General features: G+C 62.3%; 1 protein-coding gene across 1 annotated transcript in view; it reads right to left on the bottom strand.

The window, feature by feature from the left end:
* Positions 1-516: 516 nt before the first annotated feature.
* Positions 517-5,487, bottom strand: part of TSNARE1 (t-SNARE domain containing 1) — a 147,179-nt gene continuing 142,208 nt past the window's right edge. The window contains exon 13 of the mRNA XM_008576318.1: positions 517-602. The gene's annotated coding sequence lies outside the window, so the exon portion shown is untranslated. The remainder of the gene's footprint in view (positions 603-5,487) is intronic.

The raw sequence follows: 5,487 nt of genomic DNA, 5'->3' as shown, positions 1-5,487 counted from the left end.
GCAGCTGCCCTGGGCCACCCCCACCGCGAGTGTCACACTATGCCACCACCAACCCACCTGGTCACACGTTTGTACGGTCACACTCATACACGCTCACATGCACGCACACACACACACACACACACACACACACACAAGCATACACAGTCATCCTCACAGTCACCCACATGCACACTCTCACGTGGTCACATACATTTATACACACACAGTTACACACAGCCACACACACATGCACACTCTCACACACTCACACACACACACAGTCACACACATTTACACACACATGCACACACCCACGCTCCCCACAGCTCCAGTTCCTCCCTACACTCCCCCAACAGGTTTCCCCAGGGGACGCACAAGCCCCCCTCCTCGCCATCTGGCCGTGCGTCTGAGTGCCGGCCCAGTACCCACCTCCTGGCCCAGACCCCCCCAGGCTCCGTCTCATGGGGTCCCGGACAGATGCAGGCAGGCACATGGCTGGCTATGTGGCAGCAGTTTATTGGGGGGCCCGGTGCAGAGGTGGGTGGCGTCAGCACAGGGCAGGGCAGCAGGCAGGGGCGAAGCTCTCTCTGGCCCACCGTGGGCCAGGTGACGGCATCCACCTGCAAAGCAACAGCCTCCATCAACTCCCAGCTCTGTGCCCGGTAGGCTCCGCAGGGTGGGGGGCAGCAGGTGCTCACCCGACACTCTGCATGTGAGAAAGTGGGGTTCAGATGCGGTCTGACTAGGAGCAGGGAGCAGCCAGGGGAGCCAGGGTGGGGCCAGGGGTTCTAGGCCTGGCGGCTTCCAGGAAAGCAGCACCCCCGCGCCCTCCTGCCCACATGGGGGAACAAGGAGCTGGTCCTCGCCGCCTGGAGGAGGCTCCATTTCACAGAGGAGAAAACAGAGGCCGTAAGAGGCGAGCAGCGGTCTGTGGACTCTCCTGGCCCTGGTCAGGCTCCACGCAGGCCTCACTGCCCATCACCCTCAACGCAGGCCACTGCCCTGTGCTCCAGCCCTGCCCACCCACCCTCCCTGCAGCAACCATGCACCCGTGCAGACAACTCCCGCAGCGGCAGCCCCGAGTGCACCTGCAGCTCCCACAGGCCCTGCCTAGCCCACCCATGCTGTCCTGCTCTTAGGGGCACCACCCCCACCTGCCTTCAAAGCCACACACAACTGGGACTGTCCTTGGCTCCTCCCTTTGGGTCATCTGGCATCACCTCCAGGCCACCCCACTCCAAGCCACCACCCTTTTCCCCTGGATTTGCTACAGCCTCCGGCTGCCCCCTCAAGCCCCATCATTCTCCAAAAATGGGCCTCAGACTCTGAGCAGCTCCGTCCACCTCTCCATGACCCCGGCTCCCTCCCTCTCCTGCTCTGGGCCCAGCACATGCGGGTCCCTGCCGTGGGCTCTGCCAGGCCATGCCCACCTCCAGTATGTGCACCACTCTGTTCCCTCCGCCTGGAATGCTTTTCCCTTGGATACCGGCCAGCTCCTGTGTTGCCTCTAATGTCACCCTCTTCTTAATGATGCCCACCCAGAGCACCCTGTTTAAAATCACAGCCAGCCTCATGCCCACCCCTGCTGTGGTCTGAATGCTACATCCCCGCAAATTCATACGCTGAAATCCTGACCCCCAAGTGATGAATCAGGAGGTGGGGCCTTTGGGAGGCGATTAGGCATGAGGACAGGGCCCTCGTGATGGGACCAGTGCCCCAGAGAGCCCTCTAGACCTCTTGCTCACTCGAGGATGCGGTGAGCTGACTGTCTGCAACACGAAGAGGCCCTTGACAGAACCGGCCCTGCTGGCCCTGATCTCCAGACCATGAGAATGACCGTCTGGTGTCGAGGCCACCCAGCCCGTGACGCAGCGTCGCGGCGGCAGAGCTGAGCCCCTCCCGCACGGCTCCACTCCCGACCACGATGCTCACTGGGCTGCCTGTGCTGCCCCAGCAGGACATTCACACCTGCGCATGGAGGCCGCAGCTTGTCCGCTGACGTGTCCCTGTGCCCACACCAGGGCCTGGCGCCGACACCTTTCACAAGTGCTGGCTGAATGAGTGGATGAGTGTGAGGACAGGTGAGCTGTCCCCCCTCCAGACGGGCAAACTTCCAACAGTGAGGACCTGGAAACCCAGGGCTCAAGCTCTGTCAGTGAGACCCCCACCTCCTAACTGCCCCAAGGACAGTTCCTATATGCAGTGTCACGTCCTGGTGATGGTGGTGGTCCTGGGGCAGCCCCGCAGTGCCAGAGTCTTCTCACCAGAAGGGCCTCCGTCCACTCCCATTCCCCCATGTGTCCCCAAGGTCAGGACTATGTATGATCATTCCCCTGTCCCTCCCCGACCCCGCCTCCCCACACACACTCTGCCCACATCCAGGGCTGCAGGTCCAGAAGCAAACCTCAAGGAGAGTGTGGCTCCTCGAGGTGCCTCTCGTACATTCTGTCACCTGCCGGGGAAATCAGCCTGAGCCCCTGGGAGGGGAGGGGCAGGCCACAGGGGGGCAGGAGCCTTGGCCTTGGGAGGGAAGCCCAGTGCCCCACACCCCACCACACACACCCGTCAGCCCGCCCAGATCAAAACTCCACCTGCCCTCCAGGCCCAGCTCCACTCTCTTCCTCCCAGCCCCACAGACACTCAGCAGCCACCTGACCCCACCTGGCACCTACCCACTCTTCACTAACTGCTTCCCTGACCTCCTGCACCACCCACGATACCTGTCACACCCCCAGGGCCCAGCCACAGGGGCCCCAACAATGGCTGGGTGGGTCATATAGCACAGGACTTAGAGGACCCTGTCCTGAGAGCCAGCTGGGCCGGGCCACACCTTTCCTGCCCGCCTGGTGCAGGCCGTGCCTCCTCAGCCACAGTCCCCTCACTGGTAAATGGGCCAACTCTCAGCTCCCACCCTGCAAGCCGACCTTGGGGTTCCAGGGATTTTGTGCAATTCAATAGTCCTTCCCAGAGGTCTGGGTGACAGACTCTGGCAGGGAACATGGGGATGCATGGCTCCCTGGGTCCTGTGAAGAGCCACTCTGGCCTCTGCCTGCCTCAGCAGATGGCATGTGGCACCTACAGTTGAATGGCTTTGGGGGAGGGGGTGGGAGGAGGGAACATGGGGGTTTCCATGGTATCTTGCAGGCCCGGGCCAGGGCGTTTCCCGCTCCCCGCCACCCCACCCCCAGCCCCTCCAGGCCCTGGCTGTCTCCTGGCCAGGTCTCCTCACCCCCAGGGCTGGGAGCAGAAGAAGCCCACCCCGTCTTCCTGCCCCCCAGCCCCAGGGGCCCAACCCCATGTCCCCTCTTCTGCGGGCTGAGCCTCAGCCATATGGCACTTAAATGGATGCTGCCGACGAGACCTTTGGATTGGGACAGATGCGCAGATGCCAGCAGGATGCAGAGAGGCCGGGGCCGGGGCCGGGGGTGGGGCAGGGGCTCTTCCTGAACAGCTGAGCTGTGGGCACTGGGAACCGGGGAGCTGTGGCAACCCCTGGCTGCAGTCTCGGGGTTCAAGAGGAGTCTCTAGGAACCACACAATGGCAGGGCCACATGTGCTGGAGACAGGAGATGGGGCCAGAGAATGGGGCCTTCCAGACTCACACAGTGCAGCCCCCAGCCCCATCATGCACAGGCCTCTGCCTCACTCCCCATCTTCCCCCTCCTGCCCGAGAGCAGCAGAGCCGGGGGAGGGGGGGACAGAGTCACAGACTCAGACAGGCCCTGTCCCTGTGCCTCAACCCCTGAGCTGCTCCCACATCTTTTTTTTTTTGTCTTTTTCACGACCGGTAAGGGGATCACAACCCTTGGTGTGGTGTTGCCCACGCCGCGCTCAGCCAGTGAGCACACCGGCCAGTCCTATATAGGATCCGAACCCGCGGTGGGAGCGTCGCTGCGCTCCCAGAGCTGCACCCTCCCGACTGCGCCACAGGCTCGGCCCTGCTCCCACATCTTAAAAGAGGGCAGATATTTTGTACTGGCCCCATTAGGTCGTTTATTCTCCTCTCAGTAAGTATGCCCTGAGAGTCACTGGACCACATACTGCGCTGGACACCAGACATCAGGCAAACCTGGGTCTCAGTCCCTGTCTGAGGGGAAATAAAGTCAGGAGAGGAGACAGTCAACAGTCACGAAGAAACTGCCCAAATAAGGTCCCAGGGAGGGCTTGGCGCGCAGTGATGGCGCTGCCGCTGTCCGTGGTGCTGAGCGCACCAGCACCGGCCAGAGGGGACAGCAGAGGTGGGGGGTCCACGGGGCACTGGTGCCGCTGGTCAAGGGCAGGTGGCCAAGCAGAGCTGGGTGGGGGCATCAGAAAAGCCATGTGGCCAGATCAGGGGCTGAGAAAGGAAGCAGGCCACATGCCAGGCCCACCCACCACAGCAGCAGGCAGCGCTGGACTGTGAGCCTTACCCTCCCCATGCAAGTGTCCAGGAAGCACACACATGTCCTCCCCAATGGCCAACCAGGGACAGGGATGGTGGGGGACACAGAGCAGGTGTGCATCTCACCCCCCAAATCCTCTGGAAAACATCTGGCTTCCCGCTAGTGCTGGGGTGGTGACCCGCAGAGCCGTCCTCCCCTCCCTCCTGCCCCGCACACTGAGCCCACTCCTCCCACGCCCTCACTCAGGCCGCAGCCCTCGCCCAGGATCCCTGTCTCCCAAAGGACCCCCGACCTCCAGGTCCTCAGGCCCCTTAGCACTGGGCACCCCCAGCCCTGGCCAGCAAGGCAAACACACTGAAGTCACCCCCAGGAGAGGGTGAGCTGCCGAGGGCAGGGCTGCTGTCCCCAGCAGCTGGTGTGGGGAGGGGGGTCTGGTACTAGAGGTGTTCAGTCCAAATGACTGAGGTATGAACGAATGGGTGAATGAGTGAACGGGGCCTGAGGGTCATCTAGGTCAAACCCCCCATTCTGCCCTGAGCTATCTGGACCCAGAGAGGTGCTGGGGTTTGCCTGGGGTTGCCCAGGGTTGCCCAGCAAGGTGGGGGCATAGCTCAGGTGACAGGTCTCCTTCTCCTTTTCCCCCCACAGGTCAATGGCTGAGTCTCCCCAAGCCCCAGACACTATAGGGCTGCCCCCACCCTCATGCAGAACCAGGACACTCCCCCACTCTGGACCCCCACACCTAGGCTTCAGCACAGTCCTGCCCTACCCCTGGCGTCTCTGGGCCTCAAGAATCCAGGCTGCTCTTGGGGGGCCATTGAATGTTTGCAAGGAATGAAAAATGTGTGCTTTCCCACCTATCAATCACCCGGCACGGCCAGCTCTTCGCAGCCCTCCCTGTGAATTGGGCTCTAACGCTTCTGTTGCTGGATGTTTTGCTGGGGCTCAAATGCACCTGGGAGGTGGCACCAATGCTGAGTGGGAAGGGGCGCACAGGTCTGGTTGTCCCACTCTACTGCCTACTGCTGGCTGCTGGTTCCCGATGGGCCAGTAGGGCCTGGATCCTTTCCTAGGTGCCCCTGTCCCCAGGCCAGGTCTTGGCACAGAGCAGGCCCCAGGTAAA

The sequence above is a fragment of the Galeopterus variegatus genome, unplaced genomic scaffold, assembly GCF_000696425.1.
Source record: "Galeopterus variegatus unplaced genomic scaffold, G_variegatus-3.0.2 Scaffold1326, whole genome shotgun sequence".
In the NCBI taxonomy this organism is placed as follows: Eukaryota; Metazoa; Chordata; class Mammalia; order Dermoptera; family Cynocephalidae; genus Galeopterus; species Galeopterus variegatus.
This window is presented reverse-complemented; position numbering and strand designations above follow the sequence as displayed.